The following is a 24,887-nucleotide window of genomic DNA, read 5'->3' as shown; positions in this document are numbered from 1 at the left end:
GCTTTGTGCAGTTTTGGTTTCTGTGATTCATTCTTTCCAGTTCTATTCATGAATTTTGCTGCCTGTGATCAGTATATCTTTGTTTGAAACCCCTTTTCCTTGCTGTTATTTCGCCTCCTTTGTACAAAAGAACTGTAAATGTTTTTGTGTGTTTGTTGAGTCATTTTCAGTTCTCCTTTGCAAAAGTAGCGTAATCGTACTGTCATCCTTTGATTTGAAAGTGTCGCAAGTGTCGATTTCAATCATAGGAAAGAGTTTGATTGCTGTTGATAGTCGATTATCCTGTTACTATTGTTTTTGGTCTGAATTTGTAATTTTTCTAGTGTCAAAAACAAGTATTCATTTCAAAATCGTAAGGTGTTGTGATCGTCTCCATTTTTTATTTTGAAAAGAAACTTGTTGATATTTGTCGCTTGAAAAGAAATTCAGTTTGTGCATCAACTTTCTTCTTATCATTCATATACTAAGAAATTCAAAAACAAATACATGCATGTGCATTTGCATTTAGATAGTCTGATTGGTTTGATTTAGGAAAGTGCATTTAGAGTGTGCTCTTTGCTCTTTGTGAAATAATTATGTCTTTCTTTCCTTAGTAGCTAGGATTTTCATTGCACAAAGAAGATAAAAAGATTGTTTATCATCTTAGATTGCATTTTAGGAATTACATCTGTAACATCTCGCGGTGAACCTGAAAGGCAAACTTCATAAACAAGATCAACTATAAAATAAATTCAATGAATCTAACAACACTTTGGAACCTAACACACAACATTTAGAAGTCTAGGCTAGAGACGTATTCCAGCGTCGTAAAGCCTGGTAACTGTTGTTCTCACTGATGGTTGGGTGATTCCTCCACTTTGAGACGATAAGTACCAGTACGGACTTGTGCTCCCACGTACCGTCGAGTATATTTTGGGAGACCACAATAGGCTTAATCCTTTATCCATAGGAAGTCGTGTCTGCCGCCCTATCGATCGCAATGCACTGAACACAGCATTCGAGAAGATTGACTGCCGTACCATTAAAAGTATTCTGCAGTTTTGCGATTGGTTTGGTAATCCCTCTACCTAGATTTCCAGAGTAGTCCCTTTTGTTCCTTTTTAGACTCTTTAACGGAAAAGGTCCATCTGAGCACTTGTCACTTCAGGCTCATTAAAAATCGAAGGCGACTAGAGTCATCTTTTGTTTTTTCTCGACTCTTAAAAATTGAAAAAACAAGTTGTGTCAAAGCGTCTAAAATTTATTTTAAACGGAATATTCATTACCCTTTCCTATGTTGATCTTGGGTTGAGAAAATGGAATCCACCAACCAAGGAATTCCCCTTGGAGGAAATCCTAGTCCCTTCTCCTCTTGGGGAGATGTTGGTGCACCCCATATGGCCACATTGTCGCTTCCAGTACTGACAATCGGTTTGCTTGTATGGCTCTTCTCAACCTCTGTCGTTCAGAACACCGCAATTCCTGAACAGTCGAGTCAGCAACTAGACGATTCCAGAGTTACCCACCAACCTTCTACTTCCTCCAATTCTTCCTCTCCTCCTTCCTCTTTGCTTGATCGGGCTGGTAAAGCCAAAATTCGAGTACCTGAGAAGAAGAAGGAAAAGAAGAAGAAAGAGAAGAAGAAGAAGGAGCCAAAAGCGAATAGGGGCAAACGAGCGTCGTCTAGCGAAAATCCACACACTGCACCGACCAGGCCTAAATCACCATGTGTCATTTGCAAAGGAGACCACTATCATAGAGATTGTCCTTGCATCCCTCGGATCTTAAGGGACTGGTCTCCTCGTTTGCACAACCCGGTGTCGTTAACCTCTGATGATCATGTTGAAAACACACCATTGACTAGTGAAAGTGAAGCCCCAGGAAAAAAAGGAAAATATAGATTTCCTTGTAAATTGTGCGAAGGCGATCATGCCATCCACCGTTGTCCCTTATTAGACGAGGCTAAAAGAGTTTTGGACGATCGTCCGGTTTCACCGTTACAACTTCCTCCTGGATATAAAAACTCTTGCCGAGTCCGTCACTAGTTGAAAATCTGGCTGGCCCGCTCAGGTGGTCGACTGAAGCATCTATCATTGAAGACAAACCATCTGAACCCATACCAGACGAAAGTCAAAAGGTCGAGGCGGCAGTTGACCCGTTCTTGCCTTCAGAGGTTCCATCTTCAGATGATACAGTCACCGAAGAGAACAAGGATGACACCGTCCAAATTCTTTTCGTAAGCACAGACTCCAATGAACATGGGGGCAATTTACCCGTTCCTTTACCGCAGGAAGGAAGTTCGTTAGAGTCATACCCGGCCGTCTATTCGGTCCCACCTCCAAGCAACCTAGTTGTATCCTTTGATTGGAATCAACTAGGCAGACCCCATTTACCAGCTAGTATACCATTCCGAATCATTGTTCAAATATATAGACTAGTTATGGCTTGTACCATCATAGATGAAGGGGCTTCTGTGAGTATCCTTTCCTCGACTGCTTGGAAAGTGCTTGGTTCGCCACCGCTTTTGCCTGAGATGAGAAATCTAACAGGCTTTGATAAAGGAACCAGTCGACCGTTAGGGATCCTTCCCAATGTACCTATAACATTGAGAGGAAAAACCATTCAAATGAACTTAATGGTAGTTCAAGGACCCATGGATTATAATCTACTCCTTGGATGAGACTATATTTATTGCATGGGAGTGATTATCTCCTCACTCTTTAGAGTAATGTGTTTTCCGCACGAAGGAAGAGTGGTCAAGCTCGTGGACCAGCTTTCATTTCCCGGATCACACAGAGAAAATAGTCATATACCATCCCTGAATGGTATTTTCACGCAAGAAATGTGTCAACCTCCAGTCCGTCTGCCTGATGAGCGCGAGTGATTCGGGGGACATGACTGAAACCCATGGGGCATGCACCCTGGCCTGCTTCGGCAGGAAAACTTTGGGTATAGGGTAGGTTTCCGCGAGAAAATATGACTAGTATGTACTCCCGTCCGTGATTGGAAGACGGGGTTATTTTGGAATAAGATTCTCTTGTCAAAGTTATGTGGGTTGGCAAGCATCGCCACCCACCTTTGTTTATTTTGATAAACATCGCCGAAGAAGTGTTTTGTTTACGCCGTAAATAGAACAATTTTTGGTAACCTGTAAGAGGTAGACCTCTCCCGGTAAAACAAATGTTTTAACGGAAGGAAGAAGGGGTAACCTTGAAACTCTGTTTTATACCTGGGGGCATGCAAACCTTTTGGCATGCAAGTGAAGAGCGACTATTTATTTTTTAAATTTGTAGGTCCTCTAACCCTTTAAACTCGTAGGATTGGTCGTTTCCTAACTTGCATAAAGAAAGGATGTGGGGCAAAACTCTAAAAGTTTCCGTTTTTATATATGAGACATTCTTATCACACGACTGGATTAATCGAACAGTTTTAGCGCAGACTTCATGCTCGTTAAAAAATAAACATAAGCAATGAGCACATGTTCCTCCAGAGTTTAAGCTCATTAAAAAATGAACCAATTTCCGATAAATAACCATCGTGAATGTAATACTTCAGCCTTTAAAGCCTTGGTCTTGTTTGCACCGTCACCTCCACTTTTGCATTGGCCGATCATTCACCTCCATTTGATTGTTTACCCATTTTGAGGAACAGCTGCAAAGAGTGATCATGTTAGCCATCCTTGTAACACTACCGTGATTGGAAAATTCCAAACCTTACCTGGAATCAGTTGCTACCCATTTTATCACTCGTTCCTCAAGAGACGAGTCTCCTTTAAGCTCTTTTCAATTGACTCGTAAAATATGAAAAGATTTCCGAGCCATTGGCCTCTCCAGCTCGTTAAAGGGACTGGAAGTGCTATCCCTCCTCTAAATTTTAATCTTTTTGGACCTGAGGGATTATTACACAAAACGATCGAGCGCTTGTTTTGTTCGGCTCGTTAAAAGTATCGAAAATTCATCCCTTCTATATTGTTTTATACTTTTTCGGACTTAAGGGATTAGATGACGAAAAAGGAATTTTGGAGTTTCCTTTACGTTCCTTTTCAGACTCTCTAAAATTGAAAAGGACCGATTTATCTTTGTCCTTAAACTCGTTAAAATTTTAATAGCGACAAACTTGTCTATAGACGAGAACGAGTTTCACTATCGCTAGGCTCGTTAAAACATAGCGATGGGTTTGCCCGAAGGGCAGATTATAGAACAAGCATATGTTATCCTCCTCAAGCTTGATAAAAATAAAGAGGTACTGGTCAGCAATGACTGGGGAAAAATTGGGAAGAAAACTTGAAGAAACTTTGTTTGTAGCAAGTCACTCTTGAACATGACACTTTCACTCCGCATCCAAGTCGGGTTGGGTTATTTCATTCACTGGTCACATCACCATGGTCCCATCATACCATCCACATTCGGGGTTAATGCTACCAATCCATCACATCAGTGTCGCCGATATGTTCAAGAGAAGTCATTCAAAGAATTCACCTATGTCTCACCCACTACAATACATTTATACTCCATTCTTTCATGATCGCCACCCTGAACCTTATATCACCAGATCGTTTTCACCTCCATTAAAATCATTTGCTCCGTTCTGTGTCATTGATGTGGGATTCATTAAGGCCCTCTTGTGACGGATTGCTTCTTATCGACATCAGCTCATTATCCAAGAAGTTGATCTAAGAACACCCCATTCAGTACTTTGAAGCTTGCATGCCTCAATGGCAAGTTTTTCACTTTCGGCGACAGGTTTACATCAATGACCTTCGACCGAAAGATTTTGCGTGGTGTTCGACGCCAAGTCCTTTATTCACACCACGTGAATTGTACTGCAGTACCTTGAGGGTCATTATCATTATCGTTGATTCCTCTCGCGCTTGTTAACATCTTATATCATTGGCTGGTAATCAAGCGATGTCTTTCCATGTTCGAGACTAGAACATCTCTCACATGGATAGATTTGTACTTCGAGTGAAGATCGAACGAGATTGAAGACCCCGGATCTAGTTTCATCCATCCGGGCTGCGATATATATTCAGGGAAATAAAGACATCAAATGTACATCATTGCTGCACAGATAATCATCCAATCAAAGGGATGATGGCTCTATCTGAATCATTAGTCTACACTCAGACGATTGTCTGTCCTATGTACATGAAATTGAATTTATAAATCTGAGCATGGGCATGCCTGCCTCAGCTAGATCATGAAAATATTATGAATATAATGTATTGTATTGTATCTTATTACAGGTCTCCTCTCAGCTTGAAAGAACTTCGGATCCTCATAATAAAGCATTTCACCCAACATAAAAAGATTAACGACCTCATGCTTTAGGGGGCAACTGTTATAGACATTTTTGGGCACTACAACCCCAAGCATGAAATGTCCATAAACCAAGGGCTCCTAAGTCCCTAAAAGTGTTGTTCTAACCCCTAAAGGAACAAGGTCAACTGATTACAGCTTCTCCCAGAAGTTCTCCATGAAAAACTGCTCAGAATTGGTCAAAACAGGATCATTTCAGCTGCTCCATAGGACAAGTGCATTGCATCTCACCTAAGTACACTGTGTGCGTGTGTTGCATTTCAAAAAGCCCTTCTATGGGGTGCGATGGGCGATAAATGACAAATGGCAGTGTCATTCCGCGAGGTGGAGAGGCAATGGAAGCTTCCAGAAACTTCTCCTGTGACACTTGCCTCTCTGAATTCGACCAAGGATGAGTAAGAGGTCATCAATCTCCAAGTGGAAGCAAGAACTATCAGAGGGAAGAAACTAATCAAATCACAAGCTGACTCATCTCCCTTACAGATATCTATATATGGATCCCTCATCCCAGAGATCCTGAGGCTGGAATTTTGCATATTGTAAGGAATTGCTATTGGTTTCTTGAGACAAACATCAGATTGTTGGGTGATCTAAGCTTTGTATGAGGTGAAGAGGGGCTTCCTTGCTGAGAGGTTGATCCTGGGTCAGAACAACTGGTTGTAACTCCTCTTGGCTTTTTTCTTGTTTATCAATAAAAGCTATTCAAGTTTTCCTCCATACTCTTGTGTCATTTATGTTTGCTGCATTTGTATGGTAAATTTACATTTGATCCTAGATTTTTTATGATTATAGATCCATGTCTTTGTATAGTGCTATGCTACTGTGATCTTACAGGTACTCTATGAAGCTGGGTGTGCAAGGGAACAAGTAGCGAAAGACTATCAAGGAAGAGAGAAATCAAACCAGGAGATTAGCACAAGACAGAGGTTGGTCTTCTTTGTTCCTCTCTATCTATACTTCATAAAGGAAAAACGAAAGTAGCTTTACTTTGTTTGTTTCTAAGGTAGCTATCACACCTTAGTGGGATAAGCAGTTCTGAGTAGACACTTTTCCCTGTAACATGAACCCCTATCATTCTCTGCAACATCCACTTCAAGACTTTGTTGATAACCTCAACTTGTCCATTTTCTTGCGGGTAATAAGGGGTAGAACCATCATCTGACAGTCCTAACTTAGCAGTCAACTCAGCCATCATCTGATTGCGAAAATGTGACCCATGATCTGTAACTATGGCTTATGGTACACCAAACTGGGCAACCACATGGTTAAAAAAGAAAAGAGCAGTTGTTTCGGCACTATTGTTCAATGTTGGCATCACCTCGGCCCATTTGGTAAAATAGTCAACGACGACTATAATATACCCATGCCCCCCGGCTGAGATGGGGTTACATGTTATAAAGTCAATGCCCCATTTGGTGAATGGGCCAATAGAAATGACTGGATGTAATGGTGCAGGTGGTAATCTGGTTTTTTGGTCATATATCTGGCATGCGTGACAACTTCTGACAACAATAATACAATCTTTGAATATAGTTGGCCAGAAGTAACCGGCATGGAGAATTCTCTGTGCAGTTGCATATCCAAATAAGTATCCACCACAGGCACCTGAATGGAAATCATTCAATGCTTTCTCGACTTCCTCATGTGTGATGCACCTTTGTAAAATTGTATCAATACCACGACGGTAAAGAGTGTCGCCAATGATAAGATAATCTTTGGCTTGGTATTGAATATGTCGTTGTTGCGAGCGAGAGGTATTAGGCTAGAAAGTTTGGGTCTGGAGATAGATCAATATATCTCCATATGACGATATCAAAAATAGAGACTTATCCAAAATCAATGGTTCAAATGTTGAATCAATGGAGGTTGAGGGAAGGTCGTAAAGTAACTCTACGAAAACTAGAGATTTCTTTGATTTGGAATTGATGAATTCCAAATCAACCTACAAAATAACTTTCCATTTTGAGTATTTCCCTTCTAGCAATTGACGTGACAAAATGTATGTCATAGGGTTGCAATCTGAAATGGTAGTTGTTTTTTGTAGCAGCATGTAATGGTGAAATCTTTGAACAGCTTGCACAATTTCCAAAGCTAGTTTTTCGACATAAGAGTACTTACTTTCTGTGTTGTTGAGATTACAACTCAAGTAATAAATCAAACGTTCACTCCCATTTTCTTCTTGGACTACAACCATGCCAATGGTTGTATCTACAACGGCGAGATATAGGTAATAGTAATTTTGATAATTTGGAGAATACATTAATGAATCTCTAATCAAGGTATCTTTAAGAGCATCAAAGGAAGCTTGTGCAACTTGTTCCCACTGGAAGGGTATCTCCTTTTTCGAAAGACATGTTAAACCTTTAGCCATCTTAGCGTAATTAGGAATGAACCTCCTCAGAAAGTTTGCTTTCCCTTGGAGTCTCTGTAATTGTAAAAGATTTGAAGGTGGAGGAAAATGAAGAATTTCCTGAACCTTTAATGGATTGATTCGAATCCCCTCTCTAGACACTACAAATCCAAGAAATCAACTAGAACCAACACAAAACACACATTTGTGTGGATTGAGTCATATCTTGTAGTGTCGACACCATAAAAATATTGCTCTCAAATGTTGCAGGTGATCAGTCTGCTTTCGTGAATGAGCAGGTAAATCTTCAAGGTAAGGTTGAACAATGTGCTTGATGTCATGGAAGGCATAGTTCATTTCCCTCTGAAATGTGGCACCTATATTCTTCAAACCAAAAGAGAGTTTCCTATACGTGAAAGTGCCCCATGGACAAATAAAAGTTATTTTCAATTGATCCCGTGGGCGGATATTTATTTGATTGCAGCAAGAAAAACCATCCATGAATGAGAATATTTTGCATCCGACACATTTGTCAATAATATGGTCAATAAAAGTGTTATCACTTAGAAGTCTTCCCTAGAAGTTATCAAAAGAAGGAATAATCTAAGGTAACCACAAACCAATCTTTAGACTCAGGTTCTAGCCAACCTAAGTCCAGAGAGGGCTCTCTCTTTATAATTTAACATTGTTTGGGCAGGATTTTAGGCTAGTTCCTAGTGTTCATAAGGTGTTGATTTTGGTTGGGTGGTGGAATTCTAGGAAAAGATGGATAGCACTAGTTTCTTTAGGCCATTGGGCTATGGAGTCAATAAAAGGATAGCATAATTGGATCATATCATTAAAGGAAGTGTTCTCAAGGCAGGCTAACAAAGAAAAAGGCAAATCTTCAAAGGGCTGATGGATGGAATGATTCTAACCAGGGTGAAGGGCACATAAGAATCCTTGGACCGAGATCAGAATGAATAACAGAGGGTGATCATCAACAAAGGGAAATTAAGAATCCTTTGCCACATAGACCACAAGGAAAACCACAGAAGCTAAGGAGCAACTAAGAATTCCCTAGCTAAGATAGTTTAGCATAAAACATTAAGAATGTAAACAGTCAAGATAGAGTGCATTGAAGCAAGTTCTGAAATATCATTCCTAGTTTAACATTCAGATTTCATAGAAACACATATGATTATTAAGAAACATAAGGAGAAACAATAATACACATGAGAGAATACTTATTTGATTTTTGCTTTACACAAGAATCCTGAAAAATGTCTGAGCTTTATTCCATGATCCAGCAAGCCAATCCAGTTTTTGATATAATAAGACTTTAATTTGAGAGAAAAGTCTATAGAAATGTTTTTGAATCCACACTAAATACTTCAAAATATGAATTATTTATACAAAATTTACTGCAAAATATCTCATAACAGTTTGAGATTTAATTAAGGAAATAAAAATATCTTCAAGCATGAAGATAGAGACAGATGGAAAACTGCATCATGTTGTCCCTCTTATTGTGGTAGTGCTGGTTGTTGCAGTTGGATTTGAGCCCTTTAAGCTGGCTGATATTTGTACACTGGAATCATCTTTATATTTAATCTTTTACTGATACTCTTTGACCCTACTGATCTATCTCTTACCTGTTTCATCTGGCTGCTTTCATATTTACTATGGTAATTTATAGAAAATCTGTCATTTTTTCCCACCATTCATCCTTAGGTAACTTTACTTTGAGCATTCTTCTGTAGATTTCGTCTACCTCTGCATATTTGGAAAAATTAGGATTGGTGACAAACAAATGTTTCACCTCATGCTCTAGAAAAAACAAATTCTCCAATGTATCATACAATATTTTTCTAGTTGGAGAGGTTTTGATACCTGAAGTGCTTGCTTGTTCCTTGGCCAACTTCCTTAGTCTGTCAGTGTAGTCCAATTGGGTCATAAGTTTATCATGGATGAGAATAGGACTGGGAAGGCCTTTGTCCCTCAAAATTTGAAATTTGGTCATGAATCTATCAATGGCCACCTGCATGTTATGGCATTTTTCCTCTAAGTCGACCATAATGTTTATTTTTGAAAGAACCTTTTTGACTTCCAGGATGGCTTCAGTCCTATCCTCTATACCAAGCTCATTTAGCTCATGTTTGTTCTTGTTGTTCAGGAAGTGGATGAGTCGATTTGCATCCTCAGGTTGATCTCCCAAATCTTCCCTTACTTTCTAAATAGCCTCAGTGGCCACTTTCACCAATTCAGTCTATTCAAATATAACTTGAATTGATGGCCAAATATCATTGACAGAGTCAATGATATTGGCCTAGAGCATCTCTTTGGTCTATCCTAGTGGCTTTTGTAGTGTTAAATCTTTTTCTAGGACCTTGATCTTCTCACCCATCCTTAGGGCTTTCTGTGTTTCTTCTCTCTGTTGAATTTGGGCAAGCTTATAGTCAGTTTCTAAGCTTGCCACTTTCTCTTTTAGCCTTTTGAGCTCTGTTGCCTGGATGGACATCTCCTCCATGGCTTTTACTAACTCTGTTGTTTTCTCTGTTGAAGTACCTGCTGTAGTAGATTCAGTAGTGATTGGCAGTGCTATGGCAGGTGGAGCTGTGGGTGCCAATGATGCTGCCACTATTGAAGGAACTGCAGTAGAAACAGTGGGAATAGTAGTCCTAGAAGTGGTGGCCTAGTCACTTTGTTTGGACTGAATCAATGTGTCTAGCTCCTTCTTTGTTTCCTTTAATTGGTCATTTAGCTTTAGGATCAAGTCCATAAGCTCTTCTTGTCCTTTTTGGGTCTCTAGGACTTCTGTTGTTTGTGGGTGATGTAATGGTGGAATCTTGAGTTGCTTCTTCAAAGTAGCTATGTCATCATTCTTCTTCTTAATCAATTTTTTGGTGGCCTTTACATCTTTGGGATCATCTCTCAAATCAATGATTAAGTCCTCTAAGGAATTTATTCTGGTGTCTTTGGCCTATGAAGAGGCCTTCTCCAATTGGAACTGAGCTGATATGTTATTCAGGGAGTTTTGCAATTGGTGGGTTGCGATGGCTTTCCCTGTTAAAGTGGAGTAAATCATCCCCCCCTATTTGCTTGTGTAGCTCAATTTGGTCAATAGGATGTATGTCCTTTGCCAGTACTTCGAAGTCTATATTTTTTAGGTCTGTTGTTGTTCTTGGTTGCTGAGTGGTGGGCTTCATAAATGCCATCTACATTTTGCCTTCTTTCACATCATAGGCTGACATAAGCCTTGTCTGATTGGTAGGTGTCATCTTTAGGTATTGTGCATAATTTTGGGCTTTTAGCCTCTAATTCCTGGCTTTTATGTCCTTGTATATTTCTCTGATTTCTTGGTCTCTGTTAGCTAGCATCCTGAATGAGGACACTTCAACACTTTGCTACCTTTCCAACATCTGAGTGTGTGATGTGGAAGGTTCTAGTGTGCCCCCAAAGGGAGTGGCATGCCTTCTTCCTTCTCTTTCTATGCTAGCGGCCCCAACTATTTCTTCTGTGAATTCCTATTCAGAGACAGGATTTATCCTATTCCTTTTGACCAAGATGGTCTCTGCATATGCCTGTGTGGTTTCTTTGCCTGAAGTAGTGGCCTCTTCCCTATTTGTTTTGAGGTTTTTCTCCTCATTTATAGGAGTTTGCAAGGCTGGGAGAGTACTCATGATGGGCTCTGGTATACCTATTTGAGTTAACTCCTCTGATAGGTCTGGTTGTTACGACTCTTCTTGCACCTGGGATTCTTCTTCTACATGTGATTCACTTTGTGCCTGAGATTCTCCTTGTTCCTGAGATTCTCCTTGGACTTGAGATTCTCCTGGAACCTGTGGGAAAGAACCCTCATCAAGCCGTTTCTCTAGATCAATTAGAGCATTTTAAACAACAACTTCAATGTTATCCCTATCCACAAAAGTATTCTCCACCCATTCCAATTGATTTGCATATTTTTCTATTTCAGGGATTAAGTGGTGAATGTAGGGAGCCATCTTGTTTTTCTACCTTCTGTTGTGGATGAAGTCCAAGGGATCATATCTCCACATGAAGCTTTGTTTTAGTTTAAGTCTCTGAAGGATTTGCTCTGCTTCTTTTCTAGATTCTTGGTTATTACACACAAAGGGGCCTAGTTGATCTTTGATCCTGAGCAGGGCCTTCTTTTCGGCTTTAATAAAATGCAACTCATCTGAATTGATTATCTGCCTGTAGTACTCCAGAGAAAATAACCTCATTGGGAGGTATCTAGGTAGTTTATATGGGGCCACCTCACAACCATAGATCCTAATTTTAGTGTGATTTTGGTACAAGTACCAATCTCCCACTTTGTGTTGTTTTGAAAGCTACAGGATACCCCTGATATCTGAACTAATCCTTGGAGGAGGATTTCCTAATAGTATGGTTATTATAGGATGTACAAAAAGATATATGAATTCTATGTATGGATATGGTGAGTCATACTTATGGATCAAAGGAGTCCAGAAAATCACTGACCTAGGGTGACCTTTAGTATCAAGCTTTTGGAGAGTAAAGGGGAACTTGTCAGCTTGGTAATATAGAAAAAGGTGGTACAAAACTGAGGAATACTTGAATACTCTCTCATTAATCATCCTAAGAAATTGGTCATGCATCTTATTAGCTATGAACTTGGCATAATCATACATGACCGCAATAGGCTGTCCTGGAGAGAAAATGGACATGAAGGCCTTAGATTATTTCATCTATATACTCACTGGTGGTATAGCCTAAGACACATGAAATCATTGCTACAATGTCTTGACCAAATGGGGAAAATATGGTAGCCACATATGGAGGAGGATATTTTGGGATATGATTTTCCTCCCTGATGAAGGTTTGGAACATCTCAGCAAGTTTGGCAATGGTAAGCTTAGGGAATGTGTCTAGTAGGTCTCCAATTGAAATATGGGTTAGATTTTTCCCTCGTTGAATTTGTAGCATTTCATTGATTGACTCGGCAGTGATGGTGAAAAGTATGGTTTGGTCAGGGGACATCACTACTCTTTGACTGGGAATGTAGTTTGCATGGAAATAATGGACAATTTCTGGAAAGATGCGTACCTTAGGAAATTGATACTTGGGCAAATTAGACTCCCAAGGACCAATTTTGAATGGCGTGGTTGAGGTATTGATCTCTATATTGGCAATATAGTTTGATAGTGGATTTAAGGATAGAGGTGTCCTTGATTTGGAAATCTTTATCAACAAGGGGAAGGTGGTCCAAGTGCAAGTGAGGAGTGGAAATTGGTCTGACATCCATGGCAAATGGGGCTACCATTCTCAGTTCTTCTGGATTTGAGAATGGGGGAGGTAAATTGTCAGTATTTAAGGTAATGGTGGTTCAATTCCAGGTGGGTTTTAGTTACTAGAGTTTCCCTTTAATTTCAATTAAGAAAAATTAGTGACTGTTTCAGAAATTGACAAGGTTTTTCAATGGATTCTATCATAAATAGTTGGAATTTGAAGAAAACTGGATCTGAACCAGGTGAATGGCAACTGTGAATGGTCGAAAAAACTTCAAGCAAGCTAGAAGGCAATTTGGGAGCTTTGTAGCGTCTTCAGGGTGAAATTATATGTGGGTTGATAGCTTGGACGTTAACATATGCATGCATGGAAGTTTTCAGTTGAAAAAAATGATAAAAAACAATAATTTGGGGATTTTTTGGATGTATGCACGAAAATTCAATTTGGTGGGTACGGGTGTACAATGGCCGTTTGTCACATAGCGGAGTGAACAATGGCAGTTTTGGCATGTAGCAGGCTGGCAGTAAGTGGTTTGCTTCACACAGCTTTTGGGCACTTGGCAGTATTGGGGGGAGGCCACCTGATTCCATTCATTGAGTGCCACGTCGCCTCGAGGGCCCAACAGAAAACAACCCATTTTGGGCGGGTAACATTTGGATTTTAGGCCCTTTCGAAATCAACATGGGTCATTGGATGGGGAGGGGATGGATCGTGTGGTGGTCGGGCAATGGAGTTACATGGAAGGTAATGGTGGGGGGCCTGGCGGATGTTTAAGCGCGGCAGTTTTGGTTTAATTAGGGATTAAGGTGGGGATTAAGGTATCGGGTGGGATTTAATTAGGTTTTTTAAACTAACTTAATCAAGGATTGATTAATTAGTGGGTCTAGGGTAGAAAACCTTAGTTTATATAATTAAACTGGGGTGGGATTAATTAATATTGCGGGAGTTAATGTATATACGGGAAACAGGTTTTATTAGGGATTTAATAAATAAATTAATAATTTAGTCAAATGAGCGGAAGGGGCACCATACCCTAAGCATATGATTTTCATGTTTTTAATGCTTTCCAATAATAACATAAATACTTAGGATATAATGCTTTTGAGGGTTTTTGATGTGAAAATGGGTTATGTGGGGAAACAAATACTTTTCCTAGGTAAAAGTGATTTAAGCTTAGGAAAGAATATTATTTAGGGAAAATGAATGAAGTGAAGGGGGGGAATGAATGCTTAGGAAGGGATTTAATACTTATTGCCTATAAATCATTGAGGTAAGGGTTTGGTCCCTCCAAAAGTCAGAAAAATGCTCTGAGCCTCTTTGACTTAGGGTTTTTAAGTACTTTGATCTTTATTTTGGGAAATTAGTTAAGTAAAAGGTCAAATGAATGAGGGAAATTAATTAATTGACTTTGATATGCATCTGCATGCTTGAGTGTCCATTCACATTTCGAACTTTTATGATGAAAAAAGATGATACACATGCTTTTTCTAATCAATCATCAAAATTCTGCAACCTTTCTACTACTTACCCATCTACTCATCCTACCATTTTTACTTCTCTTTATTAGGGTGCATTCAAGCTAGCAAACCCTTATCAAACATTTTTATTTTACTTTACAATAGTAAACTAACTAAATCTAACCTTGTTACATCCAAGGGCTCAAATTAAACAATTGAGCTCCTTTTATTTACTCTACCTATCTACTTATCTGCCAAGATTAAATAGTTTTGTCATATATTTATTCTCTAACTATCAACATGAAATTGAAACATGAAATAGCCAAGTTTAAACATTTCGACTATCATGGATTGTCGCAAAGATTACAAGCTACACACAATCATTTATTTTGCACAAAAATTAAATAGTAGTGGCATTTTGACTTGCTCACTTTCATGGTCTTTTTATTTTCTTGGGGTTCATATTTTTCATCCTTTTTTACCTTTTTATTCTTTTTGTCCTTTGATTATTTTTTTAGGACATACCCTCTTTACATTTTTTAATTTTTTTGAATATGGAAAACATTTGCAGAAAGCAAAGGTATGTACATATTACAGGTTTAATCTCAGTCATTCAAAAATTATGACTCGTATTGGTATAGGAACCTAATAGTGGCTCCACTTGGGGATGGCATTTCCTGGTGAAATGTCAAGAACTTGTGCATCAATGGCCTTCTGAATTGTTGTCATGTTCTCCTACAACTTTACCTTTCACTTTTATGCCTTATTACTATTTTTGACAGTAAACTTTTGAAGCATAGGGCCTTCTCTTCGGGCTTCAACTTCAAAAAAATATCACCATCCGATCAACTCTAGACTTTTGAAAAACAGAATATGTACAAATGATTAGTAAAATTAGAAACTAGGCTCAATGTAGTGTTTAAGCATTTGACCATTAACTGGTCCTCCTTTTGCTTCTGTGCCATCCATTTCCCTGAGGGAGAAAGCATTATTACCTCTAAAAGCATAAATGATATATGGGCCTTTCCATAGGAAATCAAATTTCCCATGTTTACTTTTATCCTCTCTTCTTGAATCCCATTTCAAAACTTTGTCCCCTAGGTAAAAATATTTTGCCTTGGTCCTTTTATCAAAAGCCTTCTTGATCCTTTCTTGGACAACTTGAGATCTGATGTACACTTCTTCCCTGGTCTACTGTAAATGAATTGTTTGGTTGATTCTTCTTTAGATGTCACTTGGTTCAACCTGCAACTCTTGGAGTAGCTTCATCACTAGTGTTCCCAAGGAGGATGGGAAAACATCTTCCATTCCATAAACTAATTGATAAGGACTAGTACCAATGGACTTCTTTGTGGTCAGCTTGTCTTCCCATAAGGAATTTACTATCTTCTTACTCCATGTTTTATTGTTATCTTCCAACAATTTTTTGACGATATTCACTAAACTCTTGTTTGACGATTCTGCTAGTCCATTTCCTTGAGGGTAATAATCTGCGGAATGGCCCAAAGTTATATGGTACTTATGACAGAAATCAATCATTCTCCTAGAATTGAAGGCTGCTACATTATTAGTGATGATCTTGGTTGGCCACCCAAATCTAGATAGGACATTGGATTCAAGGAAGGTTATTATAACAGTGTCAGTGGCTTGTCTTGATGGTATGTGTTATTAGGCAATCTAGTGTCCACTAGGAGCTGCTAGTCCCACTAAGACTGGTAGCTATCTTAGAAACAAACGAACTAAAACTACTTTCGCTTTCCTTTATGAGAAGTAGATAAGAGGGGAACAAAGGACACCAACCTTAGTCTTGCGCTTGGTTCCTTGCTTGGTTCCTCTCCCTTCTAAAAAATCCTTGCCACTTTTCCTTCATCTACCCAGCTTCAAAGAGCACCTGTGGAATCAAAGCAGCATAGTACTATCGAAGAATAGAGATCTACCATCATAAACAATATAGGACCAGATATATATTGACCACACAAATGTATATATCATAAAACATACAAGAATGTGGAGGAAAACTTGAATAGCTTTATTAATATCAAAAATAGAAAAGAGGATTACAACCAATTGTTCTGACCCAGTGTCATCCTCCCAGCATGAAAGCCCTTCTTCACCTCATGAAAGGCTTATATCACCCAACACTATGATATTCCACCAAGAAACCAACAGCACTTCCTTACAAGATACAAAATTCCAGCCTCTGGATCTCTAGGATGAGGGATCCATATATAGATGATTGCAGGGGGGTGAGTCAGCTTTTGGGATTTTGATTAGTGTCCTCTCTCTGATAGTTCTTGATTCCACTTGGAGATTGATGATCTCTTACTCATCCCTGGGCGAATTCAGAGAGGCAAGTGTCACAGGAGAAGTTTCTGGAAGATTCCATGACGATCCACCTTGCAAACTGTCTCTGCATCGAACCCTTTGCACCGGGCAGTCTGTATGGTCCAACTTTGACCAGTTCTGAGCAGTTTTCTATGGAGAACTTCTGGGAGATTATATAATTAGCTGACCTTGTTCCTTTGGGGTGTGAAGCAACACTTTTAGGGACTTAAGAGCCCTTGGTTTATGGACATGTATGATTGGGGTTGTAGTTCCCAAAAATGTCTATAACAGTTGCCCCCTAAAGCATGAGGTCATTAATCTTTTGATGTCGGGTGAAATGCTTTATCATGAGGATCCAAAGTTTTTTCGAGCTGGAAGGAAACCTGTAATAAGATACAATACAATACATTATCTTCATAATATTTCTCATGATCTAGCTAAGGCAGGCATTCCCATGCTCAACTTTATAAATTCATTTTCATGTACATAAGACAGACAACCGTCTGTGTGGTAGACTGATGATTTTGATAGAGTCATCATCCTTTGATTTGGATGATCATCTGTGCAGCAATGATGTACATTTGATGTCGTTATTTTCCTGAATATATTGCAGCCCGGATGGATGAAACTAGATCTGAGGTCTTCAAACTTGTCCAATATTCACTCAGAGTACAAGTTGATCCATGTGAAAGATGTTCTGGAGTCGAACATTGAAATACATCACCTGATTACCAGCCAATGATGTAAGTTGTTAATAAGTGCAAGAGGAATTACCGGCAATTGATGACCCTCAAGGTACTACAGTGCAATTCGTGTGGTGTGAAAAGCGACTTGGTGTCAAACACCACGCAAAATCTTTTGGTCGAAGGCCATTGATTTAAACCTGTCACCAGAAGTGAGAAACTTACCATTGAGGCATGTAAGCTTCAAAGTACTGAAATGGTTGTCCCCGAGTCGACTTCTTGGATAATGATCTGATGTCGACAAGAAGCGACCCGTCGTAGGAGGGCCTTCATGAATCCCACATCTATGACACGGAATGGAGTAAATGATTTCAGAGATGAAAACTATCTGATGATACAGGGTTCAAGGTGGCGGTCATGAAAGAATGGAGCGCGAATGTATTGCAGTAGATGAGACACAGGTGAATTCTCTGAGTGACTTCTCTTAAACATACCAGCGACACTGACATGGATTGGTAGCATTAACCCTAGATATGGATGGTGCGATGGACCAATGGTGATATGACCGGTGAATGGAATAACCCAACCTGACTCGGATGTGGAGTGAAAGTGTCATGTTCAAGAGCGACTTGCTACCAACAAAGTTTCTTCAAGTTTTCTTCCCAATTTTTCCCCAATCATCGCTGACCAGTACCTCTTTATTTTTGTCAAGCTTGAGGAGGATAACATATGCTTGTTTTATAATTTTCCCTTCGAGCAAACCTGTCGTTATGTTTTAACGAGCCTAGCGACAGTGAAACTCATTCTTTTCTATATGGACAAGTTTGTCACTATTTAGTTTTAATGAGTTTAACGACAAAGATAACTTAGTCCTTTTCAATTTTAGAGATACTGAAAGGGATGTAAAGGAAACTCCAATAATCCTTTTTCGTCATATAATCCCATAAGTCCAAAAAAGTATAAAATAATACGAAATGGATGAATTTTTGGTAATTTTAACGAGCTGAACAAAACAAGCGCTCGATCTTTTTGTGTAATAATCCCTCAGGTCCAAAAAGATTAAAATCTAGAGGAGGGATAGCACTCTCGGTAGCTTTAACAAGCTGGAGAGGCCAATTTCTCGGAAATATTTTCATATTTTACGAGTCAGATGAAAAGAGCTTAAAGGAGACTCGTATTTTGATGAACGAGTGATAATTTCAGGTAGCAGCTGATTCCAGGTAAGGTTTGGAGTTTTCCAATCACGGTAGTGTCACAAGGATGGCTAACAGGATCACTCTTTGCTGTTGTTCCTCAAAAGGGGTAAACAATCAAGCGGAGGTTAATGATTAGCTAAAACATAGTGGAGGTGATGGTAAGAACATGACTAAGGCTCAAAAGCTGATGATAATGCATTCACAATGGTTATTTACCGGGGATTGGTTCATTTTTTAATGAGCTTAAACTCTGGGGGGAACGTTTTCTCATTGCTAAGGTTTAATTTTTAACAAGCTTGAACTTCGCATAAAAACTGCTCGTGCTAGTCGTATAATAAGGACGTCTCATCGATAGGTTCAATTTTTAGGGAGCTTGCACCATTCGAAACTTTGCTTAGGATCCTTTCATTATGCAAGTTAGGAATGACCAATCCTATGAGTTTAAAGGGTTGAGAAACTACAAATTAAGAAAATAAATGGTCGCTCTTAACATTTAGGCAAAAAGGCTTGCATGCCCCCAGGCATAGAAAAGTAGAGTTTCTAGGTTACCATATGAAAGTTCTCGCATTTGCAAGATTGCTTCATCCGCGTTGCAGACAAAACACTTCCTTGGCGATGTCTACCGAAATAGACAAAGGTGAGTGGCACGGTTGCCTCCACTCACATAACTTTGACGAGGAAATATTTTTCCAGTCTAATCCCATTTTCCTAAACGGACAGGTGTGTCAGACTAGTCATATATCCTCCGCAGAAACCTACCCTATACCCAAGGTTTTCCTGCCGAAATAGACCAGGGTGCATGCCCCCTGGGTTTCAGTCATGTCCCCCCGAATCACTCGCGCTCTTCAGGTGGACGGACCGGATATTGATGAGACATTCCTTGCATGAAAAGACCATTTAGGGATGGCATTTGACTATTAGCTATGTGTGAGCCAGGGAACGAAAGCTGGTCTACGAGCTGGACCACTCGGCCTTCATGCAGAAAACACATTACTCTAAAGAGTGAGGAGACAATGGCTCCCATGTTATAAATATAGTTGCGCCCCAGGAGTAGATTATAATCTAGAGGTCCTTGGACTACCATTGCGTTCATATAAACAGTTTTCCTTCTCAACGTTATGGGCACATTGGGAAGGATCCCTAACGGTCGACTAGTTCCTTTGTGGAAGCCTGTCAGATTTCTCATCCCAGGAAGAAGCGATGGCAAACCAAGCGCTTCCCAAGCAGTTGAGGAAAGGATACTCATAGAAGCCCCTTCATCTATGATGGTACTGACCATGATCATTTTGTAAACTTGTACAATGATTCGGAATGGCACATTAGCCGGTAAATGGGGTCTTCCTAGTAGATTCCAATCGAAGGAAACGACTAGGTTGCTTGGAGGTGGGACTGAATAGACAACTCGATATGACTCTAATGAACTTCCTTCCTGCGGTAAAGGAACGGGTAGATTGCCCCCATATTCATCGGAGTCTGTGTTTACGAAAAGAATTTGAACAACGTTGTTCTCATTCTCTTCGGTGATTGTATCATCTGAAGATGGAACTTTCGAAGACAAAACCGGGTCGACTGCCGCCTCAACCTTTTGACTTTCATCTGGTATGGATTCGGTGAGTTTATCTTCAATGATAGATGCTTCGACTGACCACAATGGCATGTCGGTCAGATTTTCAACTAGTGACGGACTTGGTAAGAGTTTCTTATATCCAGGAGGAAGCTGTAGCGGTGAAGCTAGATGGTTATCCAAGACTCTTTTAGCTTCATCTAGAAAGGGACAATGGTGGACGACGTGATCGCCTTCACATAGTTTACAAGGAAATTTACATTTCCTTTTCTGTCCAAATGCTTCGCTTTCACTAGTTGATGGTGTACTTTCAACGTGATCTTCAGAGGTTGATGACACCGGATTGTGCAAATGAGGAGACCAGTCCCTTAAGATCCGAGGGATGTAAGGACAATCTCGATGATAGTGGTCTCCTTTGCAAATGACACATGGAGATTTACGTTTGGACAGTGCAGTGTATGGATTTTCACTAGACGATGCCCGATTACCCCTTTTCACCTTTGGCTCCTTCTTCTTCTTCTCTTTCTTCTCCTTCCCCTTCTTCTCCTTCTTAGTTACTTGATTTTTGGCTTTACCAGCTTCATCAAGTGAAGAGGAAGGAGGAGAGGGAGAATTGGATGAAGTGGAAGGTTGGGGGGTAACTCTGGTATCATCTAGTTGCTGACTTGATTGCTTAGGAATCACGGTGTTCTGAATGACAAAGGTCAAGAAGAGCCATATTTGCAAGCCAATCATCAATCCTGGAAGTGACAATGTAGCCATATGAGGTGCACCAACATCTCCCCAAGACGAGAAAGGACTAGGATTTCCTCCAAGGGGAAATCCTTGGTTGGTGGACTCTATTTTCCTCAACCTAAGACCAACGTGGGAATGGTGATATTATTCCGATTAAAATAAATTTTAGACGCTTTGACACAACTTGTTTTTTCAATTTTTAGGAGTCGAGAAAAAACAAAAGATGACTCTAGTCGCCTTCGATTTTTAATGAGCCTGAAGTGACAAGTGCTTAGATGGACCTTTTCCTTTAAGGAGTCTGAAAAGGAACGAAAGAGACTACTCTGGAAATCTAGATAGAGGGATTACCAAACCAATCGCAAAACTGTAGAATACTTTTACAGTACAACAGTCAATCTTCACGAATGTTGTGTTCAGTGCATTGCAATCAATAGGGCGGCAGACACGGCTTCCTATGGATAAAGGATATAGCCTATTGTGGTCTCCCAATATATACTCGACGGTACGTGGGAGCACAAGTCTGTACTGGCACTTGTCATCTCAAATAGGAGGAATGACCCAACCGATAATGAAAGCGATAGTTACCAGGCTTTATGACACCAGAATATGTCTCTAGCCTAGACTTTTAGATGTTGTGCGTTAGGTTCCAAAGCGTTTTTAGGTTCATTGAATTTATTTTACAGTTGATCTTTCTTAAGAAAGTTTCCTTTCAGGTTCACTGCGTGATGTAGATACACAATTCCTAAAATGCAATCTAAGATGATAAACAATCGTTTAATCTTCTTTTTGCAATGAAAATCCTAGCTACTAAAGAAAGAGGGATGATATTCTTTCAACATAGAGCAGAGAGCACACACTAGATGCACTGTCTTAAATCAAACCAACAAGTAGTCTAAATGCAAATGCACATGCATGTATTTGTTTTCAGCTTTCTTAATGTTTGACTGACAAGAAGAATGCTAAGTACAAATCTGAATTATATTTTCAAAGCGACAGTACTAACAAATTTCTCTTCAAAAACGAAAGGAAGATAATGACAACACTTTGCGATTTTGAATTGAAAACTGTTTTCGACACTTGAAAAACTACTAATTCAAATCAAATACAAGAGTAACAGTATAATCGACTATCAAGAACAATAGAATTCTTTTCTTTGACTGAAAACGACACTTGCGACACTTCCAAATCAAAAGATGACAGTTTGATTATGTTACTTTTTGTAAAAGAGAACTGTAAATGGTGCACAATACATAAAAACATTCACAATTCTTTGTACTATGGAGGCAGAATCATGCAAAAGAAGGGAGTTTCTACAATGGTATACTGATCACAGACAGCAAAACTCCTGAATAAAGCTGAAGAGAGTGAACATAGAAACCAAAATCTGAGAGCAGAAAAGGTCTTATCTGATCAACGCACCTGCAACACAGGGAAAGTGCGATGCAGCGCACCTACTGCACACGGGAGGTGCAACGCATCTAGGTTCCCAAGAGGAGAAAGTGTGATGGTCCAGGGACGAGACTTCAATTTGGTTCCGGGTCACAGTTTGTAGCTTAGTTCAGGGATTTAGGCCGAGCTAATGATAGTCAATAAATAGAAATCACAGGGGCTGATCTAATGAGGTTACTAGAGCCACCACTAGGGCAATTAGGATGTTTGCAAATCGATTGTTCAGTTTATAAACAAAACCCAGAGATAGACTGAAGCAGCATTGATCTACTTTGCACTTGAATAGCAAATGCAGTTCGAAGGCTAGCTGGCTTAACTTCAGGCTCCGTTTGTAAGTTTATAAAACAAACAAATATAGACAAGCAAACAACCTATTCTCTCCCCAGTGGAGTCGCCATTTTGTTATCAGGAAATCTAGTGTCCACTCAAAGCTGCTAGTCTCACTAAGACTGGTAGCTATCTTAGAAACAAACAAACTAAAACTACTTTCGCTTTCCTTTATGAGAAGTAGATAAGAGGGGAACAAAGGACACCAAGCTCAGTCTTGCGCTTGGTTCCTTGCTTGGTTCCTCTCCCTTCTAACAAATCCTTGCTGCTTTTCCTTCGTCCCAGCTTCAAAGAGCACCTGTGGAATCAAAGTAGGATAGTACTATCGAAGAACAGAGATCTACCATCATAAACAATATAGGACCAGATATATATTGACCACACAAATGCATATATCATCAAATATACAAGAATGTGGAGGAAAACTTGAATAGCTTTGTTAATATCAAGAATAGCAAAGAGGATTACAACCAATTTTTCTGACCCAGTGTCATCCTCCCAGCATGAAAACCCTTCTTCACCTCATGAAAAGCTTAGATCACCCAACACTATGATATTCCACCAAGAAACAAAAGGCACTTCCTTACAAGATACAAAATTCCAGCCTCTGGATCTCTGGGATGAGGGATCCATATATAGATGATTGCAGGGGGGTGAGTTAGCTTCTGGGATTTTAATTAGTGTCCTCTCTCTGATAGTTCTTGATTCCACTTGGAGATTGATGATCTCTTACTCATCCCTGGGCGAATTCAGAGAGGCAAGTGTCACAGGAGAAGTTTTTGGAAGATTCCATGGCGATCCACCTTGCAAACTGTCTTTTCCATTTGTCTACTCTCGCCCATCACACCCTACAGAAGGGCTTTCCAGTATGCATCACACCCTTTTCACTGATTAGGTGAGATGCATCGCACCCTCTGCACTGGATAGTTTGTATGGTCCAACTTTGACCAGTTCTGAGCAGTTTTCTGTGGAGAACTTCTGGGAGATGATATAATCAGCTGACCTTGTTCCTTTAGGGTGTGAAGCAACAATTTTAGGGACTTAGGAGCCCTTGGTTTATGGACATTTATGATTGGGTTTGCAGTGCCCAAAAATGTCTATAATAGTATGGCTTCTATCCATTTGGTAAAATAATATGTAGTAGTGAGGATCCATTTGGTAAAATAATTTGTAGCAGTGAGGATCCATTTGTGTTGGGCAGAGGAAGGTGGGTGGATTTCACCAATGAAGTAAAGACCCCATTGTTGAAAAGTGCTTCAATAGATATTGGTTTTAGGGGCAGGGGTAAAAGCTTTTTCTTTCCTTCAACAATTTGGCATTTATGACATGAGGTTATGAATTTCTTTACATCAAAAAACAAAGTGGGCCAATAGAAACCGGCTCTAAGAATCTTGTTAGTAGTGGTTTTCCATTAAATATGTCCTCCATAGTCACCTGCATAAAACTCTTGTAACACCTTGTCATATTCTTCTTTCAATAAACAGTTTAGAATGATATCTTCATGATTCCTCTAAAACAAAGCTTTGTCAATTATGCAAAATTTTAAAGATTTCATTTTTAAAAACCTGCTTTTGGTCTTGGAAAATTCAGGAGGAGCTTGTAAATTTTGTAAAACATATATGATTTCAGCATACCATGGTGATTCAATAAAGGCCTGCCTGATTGGTGGAGTTGCCATATCCTCTCCATTATCCATTTTTGCAATAAAATTTATATCTAAGGCTTGACAAATTGATTCAGCCATGAGCTTGGCTAAACCTTGGCCTTTGATTAACTTTGTTGGCTTGATTTCTAGGTCATATTCTAATATAGTAGTAATCCATTTCCCTCTTTTTCCATCTGGACCATCTTGGGTTAGGATATCCTCGACTACTGCATTGGGGACATAGGCTATTATATGAGAATATAAAATGTAAACTCTAAAATATTTGATAGCTTTGACCAAAGAAAAAGCTTGCTTTTCCATTATATTGCTTCATAACCCTCATCATTTTTCCACAGTAGGACTACAACAATTGTGTGTTCTGAGGCAAAGGAAAACATAACGAAATCCCTATCAAACTTTGGACTGGTCAAAACTGGTGTTTTTGTTAAAGCTATCTTAATATCTTCGGTTAGTGTCAATTTTTGCAGCCTTCCTCCAGTGATCAAACATGATCTTACAAAGTGATTTTAAGGTTTCAAGGTCAAATTTTGTCATTTCAATGAGTCTTCAAGCAAAATTTGGTCACTAGGCATTAGGTCTAGGGTTTGC

At 39.5% G+C, this 24,887-nt stretch overlaps 1 pseudogene; it reads left to right on the top strand.

Annotated features, from left to right (window-relative positions):
- Window positions 1–24,887, top strand: part of LOC149142694 (uncharacterized) — a 71,666-nt pseudogene that overhangs the window by 25,914 nt on the left and 20,865 nt on the right.

This window comes from Pinus tabuliformis, chromosome X, assembly GCF_031772625.1.
Source record: "Pinus tabuliformis cultivar Carrire ecotype Pingquan chromosome X, CPIR1, whole genome shotgun sequence".
NCBI lineage: Eukaryota > Viridiplantae > Streptophyta > Pinopsida > Pinales > Pinaceae > Pinus > Pinus tabuliformis.
Note: the sequence above shows the minus strand (reverse complement) of the source record. Positions and strands in the feature narration are given on the sequence as shown.